We start from the raw sequence: 22,364 nt of genomic DNA on the forward strand, positions 1-22,364 counted from the left end.
CATATAAACTGTGGGCATTTTCTCTGAGATAAACATTCTAATAAGTGTCTTGATAGGAAATGTGCTTTCTACACTGGGAAATCAATTCACTAAAGTTGTTCCTTACATTGTTCTTTTTTAAAAGCATCTTTAGTTCCTGAAGTTTTGGATAGCAGGTATGAAGGGAGCTATCTGGAAGGCAATATTCTAATTTCTTGACATTATAAGGGCAAGGCACCACATGCAGTAAAGGAGGACAGAGAGCAAATGCAAACCTTCCTTTTCCAAGTGATGGCAGTACAAACATAAAATGCTTTTATATAATTTATCATAAGCAAACATGACATAAAAAACATTTTTTAACTAGGCATGGATTTCAGTTTACATTAACTCAAGGTAAGCCTTCTATAGGCATACAGATGTGAAGTGTTACCTAAACTGAGGTCAGAACGATGCTGTCATTAACAGCTGGATGAGGAGCTAGATCTACAGCCTTGAAAAATAAGTCAGAACTGGCCTCTGTTCCTGAAAGACTTAATCCATACCCAGACACAGGTATTCAGTGTTACTATTCAGTGTCATACCTGTTATTTGCTCAGTAAATTCTATGTAGATTGCTGAGGATATTCAGCTTTTATTTCTTGACAGCATGGGACATGTGAAGCTACAGATTTGTACAATAGGGGGTTCTGTGACTCCAGGTGTAATAAATAACCAATAAAGGAGAGAAACTTGGAGGTTTGTGGGTTTTCTCGTACTTTGCAGATATTTGATTTTTATTTGAGTCAAGGGGGGCTTATTAATAGGTCAACATGTGGAAAAAATATCCAAAAGCTTTGAAAGGCTCTGAATTCACTGATAAAAAACTCCTTTTTGGCATCTAAGGAAAGTACAAATCATATGGCTACAATCCAGCACAGCTACAGACAAAACCACAGATATGTAATGGATTGGGAAAACACCACCACTCTGGAAAAGAATGATTCTGCTCTAATCAATTGTGAAATATCCTTTGTTACTAAACACTCTTGAAAAATCTCAGGCCCGAGCAAGAGATCACAGCACACATTACAAATATAAAAGACAACCACCAAAGAGAACCCTACCAGCAGTCCAGGGTTTATTAAAATTCTGACATTCTGAGATATCTTCTTGCCAAGGGCCCTCTTACAATGACATCTGTACACTTGTCATTACATTGTGGTTCACATTACTTACATAAACATGCCACAGGGAAACCATGACTGATATAATTTTTGTAAGATTGAAAGGTAGCCATCGTGATCATTAAAGCAAACCTGAGAGAGCCTTCCTGATGATGGAACAGATTCAGTTACTTCTTCCCTCTTTGTGGGTCATTAGTTAAAAGGGGGAAGGTGGGGAGGAGGGAGAGGAGGCCATATACTGCAGGTGTTTTATCCTTTGTAAGGAGACTGCACTGAGACAAATGATTCTAGCTGGCATTTTGTACACACCGGAGATTGCTTATCGATCCAGATCAGAATATTCAGGCTGGCCCCGGGGAAAAGGCAGAGTATTTTCTGAGGGAGTTAATAACCTGGCAGCTGAGCTGTCTTGTCCAATTCACTGAACCTAGGGCTCTAATCAGGCCAGAGTTTTTATTTTGAGAAATCTTGCCATATGTGTCTGCTATCTGCCTTCCACTCTATTGGAACAGTGACAGTGATTGAAATGACAGCCTATAGATAGAGCCTAATCAAATTGTTTATTATCAGCCTAAATCAATATGTATAGATTGTAGAAACATCACTGTCATGCCTTGAAAAAGTCATACTAATACTACATGCTCCAGGTGTAATTCTAGAATGTATTTTTCCATCCTAAATTACGTCTGAATTTAACAGAGTAAAAGAAATTAGAATGGTGTATGAGACAGTGAAAAATATGCAGGTTTAAACATTTCAATAACATTAAGGATTAATGTTAAAATGCCATGTTGTTCATTGCTCAAATGTTATCATGTTTTCAGTGAAGAACAGAGCTGTGGGAAAGAAAAAATAAAAATTGAAAAGTTGTTTTGCCTTTTGTATAGAAAGGGAAAAATCTCACAGTGATCTGTGTAAGCACATACTGCAGCTTGAATGAAATTCCAGCACTCCTAAAAAGCCAGTTTTGAGTCATCCAGACTACAGAAATGAAAACACAGCAATGTGAATTCCTTTGGTACCACACAAATATTACTCCCAAGAGCCTACCAAAGAGCTTGGACCATGAAATCTAATGATTTGATAAGAAGCTGATTTCATAAAGCCCTCTCTTCTGCAGACTGTTGGATACCCTTTTTTAACAGAAAAGATATCAGTGCATCATATGGAAAGAACAAAAAGTATTTATGGTGTGTCACAAACCAGATTCTACAGGCTTAATTATGATATCAAACAGAATCATCCAAACACAAAACATGAGAGGAAGAAGAAATATTCCCGAAGGTGTGGCACTGGATGGAAATGTCTCACATTTGGGAGAGGACCATTAATGTGTTTGGCCAGTGAAGCTCGCCTGAGTGTACAAATCCGAAATTCTGCTCCAGTGGAATTGACTGAAACGGAAAATCCTGGGAGGGCCTGTGGCCCAGCAAGAGTCAGCTGTGTAGTTCACAACTTTTGAAGTTGCTCTACTGGTGGAATTTGTACTACCTAACATGTCCTGGGGAATAATTTATTCCTTGCTTCTCAAAAGAGAAATTTCAAAACGATTTTAAAGTACTCTGGCAAGGCAAAGAGGCTGTAGCCTTAGAGCAAATGATATGTTTTGCCCTGAAGAATGGTGTGAAACAACCTTCTGGTTAATTAATCTTTGCAGTGCAAAGAATAATTCAAGCTCTTGTTTGAGTATCATTTACATTGTGTGATTATTGGGTTGAGTCAAACATATACCAGCCTTTAGCATTACAGCATACATGTTAATAAAAATAATATTGTGTTGTAGGTTGTGCTCATTTAAAGAGGTTTTTTTTTTCCCTTGGGTAAACCTACTTTTCTTACTGTGAGCATGTAAAGCTTTCCAAACAGCAATTATCTTTGGCTGAATGAATCTAGGAATTTTCCTATTACCTTCAAAATTAGAATTTCATTATTGCCACTTTAAAAAATAAAGGTACTTATTCAGCAGAAAATGTTAGTGTGTAAGTCTAAGTACATGCCTAAGTCCCTCCTCAGTCAGGAAAGAGGTTAAGCAGATGCATATACTTGAGTTTTAAATTACTTCAGTGGGACTTTGTCTTGTCTTAAACTTTGAATGTACTTGAAGTGTACTAATGGCTGAGCATAGGATATGAATACAGGTGGTTCAGCTTGGCCCACAGCTGGCACAAAACCAAAATTTAACATTACTTTTAAAGTGTTTTGACTAAAATCCAGCAAAGTACTTATGTCTACACACAGTGCTGATTTAACTATCTCAGTTTATAGTTACACTGGTGCAATTTCCTAGCATGGATACAGTTCTGCTGGTATTTGTCTTGGCATAATTTAGCAAGGCACTTTTACAGAGCTGAATGGCTCTGAAAGTCAAGGAGGCTGGGGCAAACCTGTGAGAGAGAACACCAAACCTGATTTAGCTGAAAACACAGCACTGAGGGGACATGAGAATGGGAGAAATTTCCCTGTTGAAAAGGTCATCTTCAAAACCCTCACAAATTAATGGTGCCACTTCCAGCACAATGTGGCTGCTCACATGTGAGCTAATTTCCCAAAGAGCAGCTCCTTCCAGAAGCTGTGGGTGAAATGCCCAGATTGTACCTTGTTTACTATAAGATCCACCGAGCTGGGTATGCTCTAAGTGATGGCTGGAAACAAGGAAACCTGCTTGACGTTCTGTATGGCACGCAGGGAATTCCCTGTTACAGCCTTCTGATTCTGCTGAGAATAAATTATATTTTTATCATTATTTTGCTTTTTGTTAAAACTTATTGCAGCCAAATGACTCATGATGAAAGAAAGTACAATTTTTTTTCCTTCCCAAAGGATCTTCAAGGAAGAGTTTGACCACAGAGAAGGGTGATAAAAATGAAGAAATAATGACCTTATAATGTATATTTACAGTACAGAATAGTGATCGACACTGCCACCATCATCCAGCTTTTCAGTACTTGAGTTCTCAGTTGGATACCATCTATTAATGGGAAATATACCCAAAAACTTAAGTTTTACCTTGGGAAAGGACTGTTTCTAGGATCCTCCTATGAAACCAGTGAAATTCTTATTTATATCCCACTTAGTGCTTTAGATGGGCCATTTCTCTAGATCCATTCATTTTCTTTTAGGTTATTTCTGTTATGGGCTGATTTGCTTTGTCTTTGCACTAAATGGGATGTAAAACTAAGTGCTACTGATACAATTTCCTTGGGTTTATTTGTTGCTTTTTTCCACCTTGCTTTTTTAGACAGCAGATGTATTAAGAGAAGATGCACAGCATACTAAATTCTTATTTCATTGGAAGAACATAGTGCTTCCAAATTAAACAGTTCAAGATGAAAGAATGAGAGTATTAAAGTCACAAGAGCAAAGCTTAACCTGTCCTTTTCCTCACAAACATTCCAGCTGTCAGAATGTTGCCATCTTTCATTAAATGCATCTTCATCTATCAGCATATGGACATATTGAATGAATGAACATTAGCCCCTAAACACTTACTCTCTGATTGTATTTGGAAGTGTAAATAAAAATTTCAAAATAGGGAAATTTAGTAATTTCAGTCATCACTATTACACCTTAATTTATTCCTCTAATTTTATCTACAATGTAATAGTGACAGCATTAAGAATAGAAGTTTAGCCTCCAGCAATCCACTTTCAGTTTTCATGGATACCATAAAGAAATTACCTGTTTCCCCTTTTCTTGTATGAACCATACAGGCACTGACTCTATGATTAAGCAGATTTCTCCACTACCAACAAATGAAGCCCTATTTGTTTCTCTTTAATTGCAATCGTGTAACTAAATCCAGTAGCATCACAGCACAGTCTGAATGGAAGTCAGGCTCAGAAACTTTGCAACCTAAACATCAAGACTAAAAAACCACTATTCAAGTAGGATGGGAAGATATGGTATGATGTAGCCTCATGTCCCACAAAACCTCTGCACACAATACTGCTTCACTTCAGATGCACAAAAAACTGATGCACTGCACAAACCAGGCCTGCAAGCATGGTGTGCCTTCCAAACTGTACTTCAAACCTCACTATATTTAATAGTCCTGTACCAAAATGCCAAGTACTTAAAAAAAATCTGGCCAGGTTTACGTACTTAAAAAACCCCAAAAAACTACTGAAACACAGGAGCATGGAAAAGTGTAACATTAGAAAGTTCTAAATCCAAGCTGCACTTCAGGAGCGTAAAGAGGGATTAGTGACGAGCTGTGATGGTGAACTCTTAGAACAGTCTAAGAAGTGAAATTCATTTCAGCAGTGTCTGTTGTGCTGAGAGGCTTAATTGTAGCACCTTGCCTTCATCAACTGGAAAAACTTTTGCTGTGCTGTTTGCAGACAGGGCTGCCAACCATGCTGAGTATCCTGCATCACACTCTGGGAGGAGCTGTGTGCAGCAAAGACTAGGAGGGATTCTATAGCTAATAGCTAATGCTATTCTGTTTAAACACTAGAGAAGTGGTTGTGACCATGCTCACCTTAACAAAGATGTATGGAAGAGTTCATCACTGCTAAATTACTGGAAGGAGGGGAGGAAGGAAGGAGAGGAAGGAAGGAAGGCATTTCTGAAATACTTTGTGAAGCTTACCTTGATAAACGCTAAGGAGAAATCCAGGTATTTTTGTCTACACACAGAAAATTGTCTAAATTGCCTGGAAAAACTCATTGACCCTGTCAGATTGTGTGAAGCTTTTGATCACACACAGCCCCAGGCTCTCCTGCATCTTGCTCAGAACACATAGCTCAGTGGAAAACCCCAATATTTCATTGTGATAAACACTACAATGGAATGATGTTTGCACTGGCATGTGTGGGTTGCTCCTCTTTAGGTGGCATGGGAACATTATATTCAGGGGGTTTTAGGTGTAAATTTACAAGCAACACATGCAAAGAATTTTAGGGCTTCGTTGTTCAATTATTTTAAGTAGAACAATGACAACATCAATGCTACAACACCACAAATTAATCAAACAACAAGAAGTAAGGCAATTAAAGCTGAGCACTTCTGCAATGCATATTCAAGAGCCTGAATAATTAGGTGTAACTGCAGAAAGACTTAAATGTCCTTTTCTGTATATCTATGAATTCCATTTCACTGAGAAATTGAGTAAATTATTTTTGTGGATGATTTTGGATAGCTACAAAAAATGAAGAAAGCTGGTTCTGTAATTTAGAGCATGGGATGGGACAGGGAAGTCTCTTGAATCTTCAGATTTCCTAAGTAGCTCGGGGCAATGACTTAAATTCCCACCTGTAAAAAGTGTGGCAATCCTTCTGTGTGCTTATCTGGGCTAGGAGGAAATGCATGTTAAGAATTCTCAGACAGAGCATAGAAATGAAGAACAGCATCACTCCAAGGATACAACTACAGACCTCACCCTGACACCAGTGTTCCGTACAGCATTAATTACATCAGGGTTTTATAAATAGAATTTACATAGGATCCTTACCTGAATGCATGTGGTTTGGACTGTAACTTTCTCTCTTAAAGGTGTCATTGTGTGGAGAAAGATCAGCATCATTTATCCTCTTGTTACTCTGAAACTGCCAGTGGGCCTCTGAAATGGGGAGCAAACCACACAATTAGAAAATTATCCACTGCCAGCTTGCTATTATCCTATGGCTTCTCTAAAAAGAACAAAAGGTGTGCCACACTGACAGCACTTCACAGGCAATACAAGGAGCTCTCAAGAGTTTCCAGCAATCTTCAAAATAGATAACAAACAGGAGATAATTTATAATATGGCAGGTAAAGATAAGGCCTTTAAGGAACACATAACCAATGTACTTAGTGTACAGCCCTAGCAGTGAAAATCCCAGTAAAACAGTGGTTTCTTAGACTGAAGATTCCAATCCCATAAACTGGGGCTTCAATCTTCATAGAAAGTTCTATTTCTGTAACAAGCATATTAACACAAGGGGACTTTTGCCTCCAGGCTCCCATTGTTAGATTATTCTTTATATTGGATTGTCACAGAAAAGGCTTGCTTTCTTTTTCTTTTTAACAAAGTAAAAGATCTGAAAGATTATCAGCAGAAATTATAGATAGGAACACAAAAGAAAGTCCACAGGATAACATTTGGATAAAAAGGCATCAACACTTTGTAAAAAAATCTTGAATGGGGAAAGAGGATTCCTCATATGAAAGCTGAACAGGGCTCATAGTTGATGGATCTTTTCTGCTTGAAATACTCAGGTCATTGATATTAAGTATTGCTTCTGTGCCTCTTTGAAGAATTTCAGTGTTACACAGGTGGCCATTCACACTGAGAATGAGGAGATTGCTCTGGTGACTTTGTCCTTCAGCCAGCAGAGCCCCAAGGCCCAGGTGCTCTGCATGCTGCTCCAAGGTGCAGGCAGCACTGGGAGGATGGAAGGAGCATCCTCTGCCAGTCCCTGCCACAGAGCACGAGGTAGTGCTGGGATGGTGCCACACTTTCTGAAAATGCTGTCAGAAAATGAAGGAGTTGTTTCCATCTCAAACACAATTCAATAATTAGACAATGGAACCCATACTGCTGTCAAAAAAGTTTTGGCCAAAGGTTAGGAAAATTTCTGGTGAGAACATTGTAAAGGGAACTTAAAATATATGTCTGCAAGTGAGAAGGAAACATTCTATTCTTACTCTATAATTATGTGTAGAAAACACATAACAGGGTTGTACCTCGGCTAGTGCTCCATGAACTGTGACAATGTTGTAGTGCATTCACCCATGTTTTCTGTAGTTGCATCACTAAGGAAATATTCACTGTAACTACAGATGGCTGCAAACATTGTATCAGAGACCCAGCAAATTATTCACTTCTAACAGGCCAGTAAAAGGCACAGGTTCAAAAAGCTGAATGAGTCAATAATCACTATCTGCTGTGAAATTCACCTTACCATTCTCTTTTTGCTTACAGTTACATAAGGTTTACCTTGATTAAGTCAATTAAAAGGTTACCTGCTTTCTGCTAGCACTGTTAAATATTTCAGAAAGCACCCAAATCTCAGGAGTTTTACAACGCCACGGCAGTTAACACATTCTCCAGTGCAGTGCTTTTTTTTTTTTTTTTACACACCAGCGCATAATGGCTCAGCTGTAGAGCTTGAATTTGGACTGAGCAATTTTACTTTCCAACATTTTTTTCATCTTCCCTGTGGATGTCAAGCTGCTTGTTTTGCCAGAGCCACATCCTACATACAAAACAAAAGTGGGAAATGTGTGTAGTGCTCTAATTCCACACTCCCAGTATGGAAACCACTCAGTTACACAGCATAAGATGTTTTCTTGATGCTCAGGTACAGAGAGTGAAATTCTGTTCTTGGATTTCTCTCTTGGGCTGCTGTCTGCTGTAGTCACTTGCAGGGTCTGCAGTCCTAGCAGACTTTCTACTGGAAGTCAAATTTTACAAATTCCAAATCTTTCTGAACCTTTATCTTTTTTGTGTTTGCTAATCAAATAGGGAGGGCTATTATAGAGTATGTCCCATGTCACAAGGAGAAAATTCATTTCACTCTTTTCTTAGAAGAGTTTAACTACTGTGGGGGAGAACATCAAAAGTCACTGGGAATTGTATGATTCTGAAAGGGAAATTTGAAAAAAAGGACTAAAAAAAATTTCCTTCCATCTAGCATTAACACATTCAAGGAGAGCAATAATGTACATTCTTATCCAAACTCCAAGAGAGAGCCACTTTCCAGTATATTCCACACACGCATTCACACCATGTTTCTTAAAAATAAACAAGTGAAAAGTAAAAAATGCAACTGCCAAAGGAAGGTTATTTATGTGCAAACTGTACCAGAGAAATTAGTCAAGGGTAATTCATGCATGTGAAAATATGATTTCTAACACTGCCAAGGTCAATAAGACCTTAGGGAGTAAATGCTGACCACATAAATCAAAGATGCAGTTTTGAGGAAGTTTTGAAGACAGAGTGGAGAGGCTCTAAAAAGTTTTTAATAGCCCAAAAGAATCAGCAATGATACAAGAAGAGCAAATAACTTGTTTATAAAAGGAACAAACCATGCTTGATGTCCTTCTGTGGACTGGATCACCCAAGCCCAGAATTATACATTTCTCTCCCACATTCCAGAAGTAAGGATCTGATTATTTCTTAAAACTGAAAAAATTAAAAAGATGCACCAATCTAAATCTATCCAAACTGCCCTATTGGTTTACTTGCAAAAATATTTTAAGAAAAAGACAACTTCAGTGACTGGAATACTGATAGGAACATTTCCTGTTTAGCCAAGATGTCTAAAGAGAAATGCATTTTATCTGAAAATGTATACTGGATAGCAAGCTTATATTTTTAATTTAGTTTGCTGATTTTGTTTGGTTTTTTTTAACAATTTCCCCATGGTAGGTGAACAAAAAGCAAATAACTTTTTCTCCCCGCTAAAACAGAAAATTGACAATTTTTCATTTTAAGCTCAGCCACTGAATTAAAGAATACTTCTGCCTGCCTGGCTCCCCACACTCCTTTGGTTGCCACTGTAATATCTGAAAATCTCCTGTTTCAGGTTGCCTTTCCAAAACATTGTGTAAGTTAGAGCATACCCATTTCCCACACAGCTCAGATATCTGGGATACATATCTAGTGTGATATTTGAAGATATCTGAAATCAAAGAGAACTTTACACCAATCTTTTAAAGGAACTCAGTTTGCACTATTAAAAACTGCTTGAATTACTAACAGGAGGAGTTTGTGCCTGAGTCAGACTCTTCTAAGCCTTAAACAAAGATGAATTCTGAGAGCTGGCAATTAGAACTCTGTGTATTTATTCATTTGTATTAATAATAATTAATAGTATGTTTTTGAATGTTCCTGTGTTGTATAATTACCTCATATTTTAGAAAATACAATCCATGACAGCATCCTGATTTTACTACTAAAGGTATTTATGTGTATGCTTATGTGTAGAAAAACTGCTAAATTTCCACAGCCCCTTTCAGCACAAACTCTTCATGGCCTCATTCTCCCTTTAACAAATTCCAAACTATTCCTCTTCTGTTCTTGGACACTGCTCTGCCACCTAGATATCAGGAAAAAAAAAAAGGTTGACCAGACATGCAGATTTCTCTGATTAAAGGATAATTAACCTGGCATAATCAAAACCTCCTCATGAGCAAGCAGCAGAAGTCAGAATAGTGAGACCACAAGGATGCTGGGAGGCAAATGCAAGCAGATACTTTGGGATCAGTTGGACACTGGCAGAAGAATGGAACCTAAAGTCTTGCAGCCAGTGGAAATTTGCTGTCCAAGGGTGCAGGAGGAAAATAAAAAAGGCAAAGAGGGAAAGCATCAGCCAAACTGCTGCACTCTTCTCCCCACAGTTATGACTCCGGGCAGAAGCTGGGTAGGTGGTTGTGGAGTTTGTCTCTTTCAGAAGCAGCAGGACAAGTCTCATGGCTAATCTTGATGTCAGAGACGCTTGTGTTTCTGCATCAATCCTTCCTATTTTTTTAGCCTTTTAAATTTCTGTGTTTTCATTCATTTCCCCTATTCCTTAGTCTCAGAACCATTCTGGAGTCAGAGCTTGGAGAATTTATTTTAAATTTCCAAAGAGCGAAAGAACATTTGATTTGACATAAGCATAATTTGATCAGCAAGGGTGGCAGTGATCAAAAACCAAGTGCCACAGTCCCCTAGGGTTTTTCTTATACAGGTGTGCACTGATTCCTATTCATACAAGACAATGAACTGAACTTCATAAAGAGGAAGTTTTCAGAGTCCTCTCAGTCTGGAGAGGGTAAGAGTTTGAATAAACTGCATGGAAAACACAGATAGAAGATAGAGTAAGACCCCGTTCCACTTATTACAGCCACTGGTGTCCTGGTAACACCTCTGTGAAGAACATGGAACACAGCCACAGCTGTCCAAGAATTCTTGAGCTGCTTGAGACTAGACCTGTACACAGTTGTTTCCCCACATAAAATTTCTACCTTGTTTTCCTCTCTGCAGAAAGGGAAAAGAAGCTAAAACATGAGTCCTCTTCCTTGAGATGAGTTGGTAAAGATCAAACAGTATTTGCATGAAGTTTCCAGTGAAATTTTGCCAGAGGACAAAGGGCTGCATGGGCCAAGAAAAACCAGAAGCTCTACAAGTGTAGGAGGACTGTGTTTGTTGGCTGAGTTTGAGAATAAATTGAAGTCAAACTAAAGAGCTAACAGAGCTGTTTCTCAAGTTTTATTTTATTATTTTTTAATCCCAGCACAGCATGCAAATAATTTGTTATGGACTTGAACAGGAGAAGCCAAGTATATAGTATTGTGAAACTGAAATCCTAAAATAAAATATTTCAAGTTAGGAGACCTGTAGATGGTAAGCCCAAAACACTCTTTACAATCAATTTTCTGGCTTGATCACAAGCACTCTTGCTTCCTGATATATTTAACTAAAATATGCAGGTATTGCCTCACATGCACCTCCTTTGGCTTTTCCCAATGCCTATAAGCCTGTGCAGAATGTTTTAGAACACCACCAGACTTTAGTACCAGCAATATCACTTTCTGAGGGCTTTTTTGTTTAATAGAGTGCAGTGAAGATTTCTGTCTGTGGATGCACCTGGAGGCTGCTGGAACATTTTGACTCATGTTCCCAACATATTCTCATAAAACTGATCAGCTGCTCCCTCCCAGCACACACCACTGTGAGAGAGAGCAAAGTAAAAAGTATATAAAAATAACATATAACTCATTGAGAGGAAGAGCACCACATTTTCTTGAGCCACTCTGTAGCTCTGGGAGTTGGCTGTTGTTCTTTCCCTTAAACTCTTTGCTGATCTCTCATTTCCACAGGTTTGAGAGGCTTTCCCACAGGGCATGCAAGGAACACACTGCTCTCCATGGATCCATTGGAAACTCACGTGGGGCATTTTCTCAATCTGGCATAAATCCCTTAGCATGGTAACACTGCCCCACCTTCCCAATGGCTGGGAAAATTCACATTATCTTCCATGAGCATTCAAAAAAGTGCAGATTTGATTGCCCAAAGAAGCAGGCAGAAATAGAGGTATTTTCAAAGGAGTTTTACTGCTATGGTAACTGATCTGAAGTGTTTCAGATCAGTTCAGACCAAGTTCAGGATTTACACAAGGAGAAACAACAAGAAAAAGTGTAATAGCTTGTATGTTCTTTTCTTATCTTTTTAGACCAAAGTGTCATAAAATATTGTATTTTATAGGTAGGAGTAATAAAACCAAAGGGGCATGGCCAATTAAAATGTACATTATTTTAAGAGATAAAAGGCAGATCAATTAAATGATGTTTCAACTCATCTACTGTAATTTATATTAGCAGAGATTCTGTCCCTAAATATTAAAACAGAAATCATGACACTTCCTTTCCCCCTCACAATTTTAGACTTCAGAGACAATTTGCAGCTCAACAGCACAGAGTTGGAGAAACTCTGCTTTATGCTGCTTCTGGGTGATAGCACAGCTATCCTCTACACCAAAATAACTCCACAATTGTGTGGGTTTTCTAAAAGACAGAGTGAAGAATAACAACCTAACTATAAGCACAAAGGCAATTTTAGCTGAGTAAAATACAATTACACCAGCTAGAATTTCTTTTGGACATGATTGGTAACAAACGTTCCTTGTCCTATGAAAATGTGCCAGGAAATTTTAATTGACTGCAAGCATCCAAGGCTGCCATTAAACACATCATCTGAAAGATTAATGGTTTTGGCCCACACTTAACTACCATGTAACCTGCTTTATGGTTTACAAGATGGAATGACTTTGTTTTACATGACAGTTATTGGGCCTAATTCTGCTCTCAGTTATGCCAGTGAGAATTTTGGAGCAATTCCATTAAATGCAATGGCTCTATAAAATAAGAGTAAAATTAGACTCTGGCCCACCATGCAATTTAATAATAACTATTATTACAAGTTAGGCCAGATTCTGCTTTCCCAATTGTTAGCAAGTGACCAAGCACTAGATATCACATTCTTCTAAGACAAAAGGTGCCTGGATTAAAACTTGGCCCTTCCACAGACAGCCAGGCTCCCATACCTTCTCTGACATGACCAAAGGAGATGAGACCACGGCAGGCACGAATATTCCCTGCCACTCTGGGAGGAAGGACCTCATCGTGAAAATGCAGAAGCGAGGAATTCAGAAAGGGATTTTTTGTTAAACTAACATTTGCTTGCAAATCAATTCAGGATTACAGATTCTCTTTTTTAAAATCAAAAGTTTGAGTCACTGCTGTTCTAAAACCTGTAATTTTAATAAATATTCAATTTGGATGCTTTTGGACAAAAGTAGATATAGAGTTCACTCACCAACTGTGCTGTAGGAGGTGAGCCCAGCATTAGGTGACTACACAAGCCACTGTACCTGGCACAGCTCTGGTCCAGACAGTGGGAGAGAACAGGAAGCAGAAAAGGAATAAGATGCTGTATCAAGAAAGACACACAGGCATTTGTTCCCCTGCTTAAGAAATGAGTTAAATTATTATTATTATTTTCTTGGGAAAATCACATTCGGAACAAGCACAAGTGACTCTTGTCCTCTCCCTCCTGTTTCTGGTGTTCCATTGGCACATACTGCTCATTGCTTGAGGTTTTAAACTGTAAACTGTTGCTAACCAGCAGCTTTACAAGGACCACATGCATGTGAAAAGCAGTGCTTCCTTCTCAAGTCCACTGACAACCAGATGACTTGAAAAAGTAGGTTTCTGTCTATTACAGCACATGTACAGGTTGATAGCTTTCAAACTATTCCATTTATGTTAGAACTGGTAAAGTGATAGTCTATTATTTCATTGAAAATCAAATGTATTGAGACATTTCATACTGTTTTTCATCTTTCTCTTGTTTTAATATTATTTTAACTGTGATTTGTGCTATCTAACAACTAAAAGTTATACAAAATAATTGTACATTACATCCATTGCAAAAAAAAATTATCGGTGTTTATAAAACAAGATTGTTTTATGAATAAAATACACTGAGAAAATAGAGCTGTCTCAACAGCAAACGTGTCAGGTAAAAATACAGTGATATAGCTTGAATTTCTACACTTCAGTGCATCTCTTGAGGGTGTGAAATGCTTAATTGATGGTAGCATGCATTATTCTCCAAATCTTCTTTTATATACCTATTTCAAGTATTTGATTATTGCCTGGCTTATAATAGTTGCTTCATCAGTTGAAGAACAGACCAGAGAAGAGAGTGTAAATTGTAGCATGCAATTGTTCCTTGGCTGTCACTGAAAATGTGTGGCTGCTGCCATATGACAACCTTCCCCTGCTCCCTGCAGCCAGAGTTTCATGGAACAGCAATGAAAGCTCTGGGAAATTGGGAAAAACACCCAGAGACCAATCCCCCAATCCCACCCCATTAATTTTTAAGTGCACAGAATTCTCCAGAGGACAGAAAAGCCCACCTGGGGCCAGTGAAAACACATCACAGCAGGCACTGATTTATTGGTGTCAGGAGCTGGGTGGTGAAAGGGCTCTGAACCTTCCAGCCTCACTGCTCATTGCCCCTTTCCTTGGGCTCCTTCGCCTTGGCCACCCAGACACCTCAGGGAGACAAATTTTAGTTGCATCCTACCCTGAAGACGTGCAGAACTGCATGTGAATTGAATCTGGAAGAGGCCAAGGAGAACAGCAACCAAAACCCATTTCTGAGGCTGTGCTATATGAAGGTGAGTCCTGAGAGCAGTTCTGTGAAACAGAGCAGTGAGGGGCTTCTGAGCCAACCACACATAGATGAGTGTGTTGCAGAAACAGAGGGACTGAAATCCCAAAAGCTGACCAGAAAAGAGCAAGATATGGAGGACCTGAAGCAGAAAGTTCCTCTTGGAGTCTACTGATTTTACCTTTCTGCATATTCAGCAACAGTCTTCAAGGGAAAGATAAATGGATAATGTGGCTTTTGAATTGCATAATAAGTGGCTCATCCCTGAGGCTCCAAAAATTTTAATGAAGTAACACAAACAGGAAGCATTTCAACTGCTCTTCTTCCTCTCTGGTGTCAACAGGGCCCTCAGAGTGAGGCTGGAAGCACCACTGGCCCGGTGACAAGGACTGCACAGGTTACTGGGGACAGAAGAAAATGGAAAAAAAAGTGTCTGTACTTTCCTCAGTGCCAGCCCACATGCTCAAACCACCCTGCCCCACTGCTTGCTACCCCCACTCAGCACACTCACAAATTACTGAGGGCCATTCTGCAATAAGCCAATTGTGTTATCCAGCCCTTTAACACTTAGAGAAGCCTTTTTATCCAGCAACAACATAACAGGGAAGGTGCCAACAGATCCAAATGGGCTCTGCAATGATTTATTCATCCTAGGCTTCTAAGCCCCTTTTCCTCAGCATTAGTGCTAAGATTAATGTGTCCCACCAGTGCTCTGCCAACAGGAACTTTAATAAAAGCAAAAACAACTAGTTGGCCAGGCTTGCTTTCTGCTTAAGGTTAGGACATAATAAAAACAGCAGCCTACAAAGACTTTCCCTTTAATTTACTTATTACTTGAAATAATGAAAAAAATTTAATTCCATTTAAATAAAACACACAGATTACAGGATCATAGGTACGCTATTGCCTAAAGTCAATCATTAGTCAATTTTTAAAAGGATAAGAGTAATATATCTGCATATTTTAAAAGGTGCATATGCATCTTAAAACTTTCTAATAACTTAGTGTAGACAGGTGTATTTGATCCAAAGCACACAATTCTTATTATGAATGATGCCAGATCCATAGTGACAACAGCTGAAATCCATGACAGACATGGTGCATCTACAAACTAACACTGAAGAATTTGTTGGACATGAAAGAATAATTGTTCATATAAGCATTGCCAAAACTGCGCCCCTTTTAAATCTGTTTATCCCCACCTAATGCCAGGGGCAATCAAGTGTACCAGGACAATAGTTTCAGCCCTTAAATCTCCAACTGCCAGCAAATCACAACAAACTGAGCTAGATTTTGCCCAGGATGACTTTGGGCTTAAGAACATCCTATATCTTCAAATCTCCAATTTCACAATTCAAGTGCAAGGTATGTCCAGGATAACTTGAAGAATACCTAACAAATGCTATTTGAAAATATAACAAATTAAAAAAAAAAAAAACCAAAACAAAACAAAAAAAAACCAACCCAAATCTCTGTTCTACAAGTTGCTGAGAGAGTTTAGTGAAGTTCCAACAAAGTGCAGTGTAACAAAATCACCTAAATGGACTGTGACTGATGCTGCAGACTGGGCATTACACATCTGAATGCATAAAGTGTATTCTTTTGGCAACTGCAAAGCTGCCTGAGCCATTTAACAGTAAATTTTGAAATTAAATCCCAATCACATTGCTATACTGCAAAATCTATCCATTTCTACCTGAGACATGTTTTAAGATCTTTTCCTTGTGATCACAGATCTTCCTGCATTCTTTACTAGAAAAAGTACAAATGTGTGCTCACATACTTCTCTTTTCTCCCTTCCCATCCCCATTTGTACCAATTGTTCACCTGGCTTGGGCACAGAAGCTGCAGAATTTCTGGGTGGTGGTAATGGGTGAGTGGAGCAGAAACTTCATTTCTCCCTAAAAGGCAGAGGTCGCTCAGCTGAAAGAACAGAAAGGCCTTTTATTCCTATAAAGAAAAGCAGAGGAAAAAGCTCTTCACAGTGAAGATGAAAAATATTTTATTTGAATCCTGGGAAGAACTTGTTCTGCTTACACTGGAGAATGGTCTATTCACAGCACAATTTGAATAGCCTGTAGCTTTTCAAATGTCCAGAACGGGCAAAAAGGACACAATTTTACATTTATTTTTGTTTTCAGAAGTTATCTTATTATCTGCATGCGTGCCAAACCAAGACATTTCATGTTATCCCATTCAAATGAGGTATTTAAAATTTTTAATCATCTCAGGCACTTAGATTTTGAACTTCACCTATTTGGTCATTATCACAACAATAATGCAGCATTGCCTCAAAATTTTAATGATTACTTGCATACTCTTACAAAAAGGAAAGCTCTGGCAAGAAAAAATGTAAATCTTTTATATAAAGGTCTTTTCATTTTTTTCATTTCATGAAATGTCATATAATCATTTTGAAAATTCTCAAATGTTTTCTAGAAATGCAGGGATTGTAATCCTTGAATTGCCAATGACTTTTCACTGCAAAAGGCAAATGCTTGCAAAACATAAATTACACAAAGTTCGCTGGTAATGTAAGTGAAATGTTCTATGTCTAGAGTTTTACTAGAAACACTACATAAATCAGTCAACAATGTAAAAATTGAGAACTGTAAAATGTAAAACTGACATTCAGCACAGAGAAGTTTCAAAGAGGTGCAATTATATAATTTCTTTAATCAAGGGACACAAGCAATATCACAGGACATATCTCACCTAACCACAGGGGTGCAGATTTGATTAGAAATACCTAGATTTAAAGCCAGAGTTCTCAGTTTACGCAGTGCTTAGTGAATACCGGCAAAATGGAAATTCACAATGTCACAGTCAGAACAGATTTCCTACATACAAATTTCAAGCTTTTCATTATAAGCTTTACATTTTGTGAAGACTCCCACTATTAAGCTAAATTTTAGCTAATTTACCTGTTTTTGCTAATTAATAAATAGTAGCAGACACAGTATTGCTGATTTTAACCTGACAACAACATTTTTTTCAAATTCTGAAGTGGGATTTTGTTGCTCATAGAAAGCTGAAAAGAGATGTAGACCCATTGAGGCCCAGTAAAATTATTTATTCCATCTTTTGCACCGAGCCTGGAAAGAACACAGATAAATAGCTTGAGGAATCAACCTACCTCTAAATTTGATTTTACCAGCTGAAACTACAACCAGTGGTTTCTTGTTAAATCCTTTGCTCATCGGTGTTTGCAATAGTGGTAGAGCAAAACTCTGGTGTTTTCTAACAAAAGGTTAATGGCTTCTCCCTTCCTGCACTGAGCTGTTTTCTCTTACAAGTTATTAGGTTTTGTTGGAAGGAAAAAAAATGCCATCCACAAATCCTATTTTATTTCCATGCCATCTTCACCTCTTCCTTTCACCATGGCCGTTCTTTTGCTCATTTGCATTCCCTGTCTCATGCTGCCTTTGAGCAACAACTGAAGACAATTTGTCCCTGTTGAAAGGCCCCAGATTTTGAGAAAGTCTGATTATGGATCCGAACATGGTGAAACCAATCACCACTGCACAGCCCCCCAGGGATGCAGCAGCCAGGCTGGGACGCCTTTCAGTGTGAGCCCACTTGAGCTTCAGAGCGCTGGGAGCAGAATGGGCCTGGCACCATCAGGATTATTTCATTTATGGGGAGGAGATCATGCAGGCCTCTACCCAGGGTAAGGGGGAGCCCTACAATTATTTTTTTCTGAACTAGTTAAACCATTTCTAATTAATTATGATGGTTTCAGCTAAAACTTTCCAGATGAACAGTTCAAGCTGGACCCAACACTGAACAATCATTGTGTTATAGAAGTGCTTGGTGTATTCCAAGTCCTAACTTTTGGATTCAATGAAAACACCAAAAAATGAGCAGCATATGTTATCTCAATCCAGGAGATTAATAAAACTCAGATATCTTGTGATTGTGTTGCTTCTTTGGCAGGATAAAAATTCCTTTTCACCCCCTTCACTTCTGCAAAAATCCCCCCTTGCTGTGTCTTAAAAATGTCAGACATACTTTACTGTTTCCAAATAAACACATCATTTTTGGCAGAATTAGTAGACAAGAAAGGTAGGGGCATTGTTGTTATAGGAGTTCATATAAAAAGCAAATTTTAATGTTTTAAAATTTAAGACTTTTCTAAAGTTTTAAAATGCATCCTCCCTGACTCCATCTGTACTATTGTCAAAAGCATTATATAGTGTCCCTTTGGAAAAGTAAATCTGATTAATTAGCATCATTTTCCATTGTAGAATTCAACAGCTATATCAACAGCCATAGATTTTTCTTAACACATATTCTATTACTGTTTTCAGCATTGTCAAAATCTAAAATTATTTGTTGAACCATCCTTTTCTGTGCATTGCTTGCAAAGTTCATCAAGTGAACAGAATTTTTCTTACAGTGTTCTAGAATGATACTGAAACACAGCTTTTATTCAGAATTGCTCTAACACTGTATACAAAAGCAGGATTGCTTTTAAGAAGTTTTATACATAAAGGGAAAGACAGAAGGAAAAACTCCAAAGAACTGAGAACATGAAAATGCCAGAAAACAGTTTCTGCTGCAGAACTTCAGCTCAATAGGAAGCTTCTATCATTTGTGGTGGCAATGACATTAAAACAAAGCTGCTCTCAGAGCTGCCTCGTGAGTCTGTGGTGATTCCAGCTGCAGCTCTCCAGCAGAAAACCATCAGTGCCTGGCAACAGCACCTGGATATTGACTCTGTCACTCTGCTTTAGGTTTGTAAGGAAGGTGAGCAGCTGGAAGCCGCTGCCCATAGAAATCCCCACATCTCACAGAAATTACTGCCTTGAAGGCACTGTTCTTCCATATCTTTGCTGCTTTCAGCTCACAGATAAATAAAGCAGGGCTACAGCTCTTAAGCAGCAGCAATGGAGCCTCTCTGGAAGGGATTCACATCACCAGCTCCTCCTGGTGCCAGCTATCAGCCCATAGGAATAGCTTGTCCTGCCTGCACTGCACCAGCTTAGGGCTGGAATTGCAAAGGCTGCAGTTTTTAGCTCTGGAAATCTAACACCTTTATTTAATATTCACTTCATAAAAACAATTTCAGAAGTCCCCTGGCACTCTGTGCAATTTCAGCTAACACATAGTTCCATTAAAAAGCAAGCGACCAAAAGTGTGTGTTTACTTCCATATTAATACCCACAGAAATTCTTGCAGAAGAATAAATCAGAAAAAAATGAAGAAGCATACCCTCACAATGTTTATTTGCTTGTAACAAAAAATGCAGGATTTCAACATTCACCAGAGCAACCATAAATAACATGGCCATCTTTAATTTGGCCTCCAATATCTGACCAACCTTGATTTATCCACAGACAAAACCAAGCATCTCTAATTTGCTAACCAATCACTGCAATTCTTTTCTTACCAACCAATAATTCTGCCATCTCTAATTTACCAATAAATAATTCTGCACTCTCAAATTTACTAACCGATAATGTGACCAATTTGCTGACCAATGATTGTGTCAACTGGTAATAGTGCCCCTAGCAAACTGTAATTTGCCAAGCAATATTTGGACCTTTTTGCCCCCAGCAATAAAGAACTTTAGTGGTCTTTGATTCAGTATCTACTGCATTGCTCTGAAACTGCTTAATGTCCACAGTGAGGTTTTTTACAAAGTATTTGCTTTCTGAGGGGATATTTGTTTACACGGACCGCTTAAAAATTGCACGGATATCTCTTAAATGTCCATGAACCAGAGTATTGTTTTCTCTTCAAGGAATTTTAACATTTGAGGGAATATTACCATTTCTTTTTCTGTCTGCAGTACTCCTGGGCACATTGCTCAGTCCCCTGTAAGCGCTGTTGTCATCACGCTGGGATTTGGCGACAGCTCCACAGCTCTTGGACAGCGTGCACTGGTACAGCAGTGACACTGCTGGCCAGCTCTGCCACCCCCTGACCTTACCACCCAAGCTGATCTTGGCTGGGCAGATATTTGAGCAGAAAGAGTTCATATGTAAAGCCTTGTGATTGATTTGTCTTTTCTAATTTCTACATCCCTTCGGCTTGCGTGAAAAAAATGGGTCTTGAGTTAGCGGTTCCTTTAAACGATAATAACAGAGTTTTGAAGTCATGTAGTAAATTCTGACATCAATTTTACCTCCAAGAAATGTTACCAGTTTTGTGTCATTTTACTAGCTCATATTAAAGTCATTAGCTAACACAACATTAGCTCCGTGAGCAACCACTCTAGCACCATTTTACAAGGCGAGTCTACAGAGAACAAGGGCATAGCAGGAGGGACCATCAGGGCTGAAATTAGTAAAAAATTCTGGACTCCAAGTCACCAGCTCAGAAGGCTACATAAAATAAAATATTGCAAAACAGAATACAAAGAGAGGCATGGAGTTTAGGCTCAGGTCTATGCAAAAAGAGAGTATGTGCACCAGCTCGTTATATATTATTACTTATAACCAACCTCCTAATATAGGTTACAAATCAATTTATTGCATATCCCAGGAAAGAGTTCAGAGAAACATTTATTCCAAAACAGAACATGATTTTGAGATTTCTAGTTTTTACAAGAAAAAAAAATAAAAAATACAGTAGACTGGAAGCACATTCTAAAGCTGCATAGCAAGTTCCCTTCTTTATCCTTTTCTTTCCCATCTTGTGGAATAAGCACAGCCTAAGCAGCAGCACTGCTTCTCACTCTTTTCTTCCTGAAGTATCCTGGGTTTCTTGAAAGCAGAGGCAGAAATGCCATTCTGGGTGGCTATTCCTTTAGAGGATGTTGTGAATAGGGAGAGTTAGCCAAGAAGGAAAGGGAGTTGGCCAAGAAGGCAGGAATTCCCAGACACCCAGAGGTTTAGTGTGTTTAATGTTCTCTCAGTGTTGGAGGAACAAGCAAAGTTGCACTAAAGCTTATTTCTGAACCTAGCTTTATGACAAAAAATAAAACATAAAAACTCACCATAAGGATAAATAACTCTGATGATGGCTTCAGTCATGCCTGTAGTAAAGATTTCAAGTAGCCATAACATTAGAGGGGTTTCCACAAAAATATTTGGTTTACAAGCTTCGACTTGTTCAGTTTTCAGGGACAAGCATTTCATTAGCCAGTACTGGAAAGATTAACTCGAGTACAAAAAGCAGCACTGTTTAGCTGGAGAGCCTGAAAAGTAGGTGTGATGAGGCAAAGGCACTAAGAATGTGTTTGTGTGCATCTCATGCTCATTTAAAGCAGAAGAGGATAGGAAAATGCCCTAAGTAGGAGATGGAAATTGCAGAGGCACAATGAATGTGAGAGCAGAGGGACAAGATAGAAGTCAAGAAGGAAAGTGGCAGAAAGCAGGAATATGCCTACACCTTAAAAGATGGAACAGGTCTCTAGATGTGTACGGCTGCCTGTTTTTCACTTCAAGTGAAAGTGAGCATGAGAAGAGAAAAACATGCCTGTTCAGGAGCTCCTCAGTTTGTTTTACAGTATGCACATGAGTACATCCACAAGGTTACAGGGAGGAGTAAAAGGAGAAGCATCAAAGGATAAAACACATTAAAAATATATGTTATAACCACAATGTTTTACTCTGGGAGGGAGCACG

The 22,364-nt window shown here is 38.6% G+C and overlaps 1 long non-coding RNA gene across 2 annotated transcripts in view; it reads right to left on the bottom strand.

The window, feature by feature from the left end:
• Positions 1-22,364, bottom strand: part of LOC134424196 (uncharacterized) — a 208,895-nt gene that overhangs the window by 104,187 nt on the left and 82,344 nt on the right. For both annotated transcript variants that reach the window (XR_010029360.1, XR_010029359.1), the window contains one exon: positions 6,598-6,705. This is a non-coding gene — a long non-coding RNA (uncharacterized LOC134424196). The remainder of the gene's footprint in view (positions 1-6,597; positions 6,706-22,364) is intronic.

Source organism: Melospiza melodia, chromosome 13 (genome assembly GCF_035770615.1).
Source record: "Melospiza melodia melodia isolate bMelMel2 chromosome 13, bMelMel2.pri, whole genome shotgun sequence".
NCBI lineage: Eukaryota > Metazoa > Chordata > Aves > Passeriformes > Passerellidae > Melospiza > Melospiza melodia.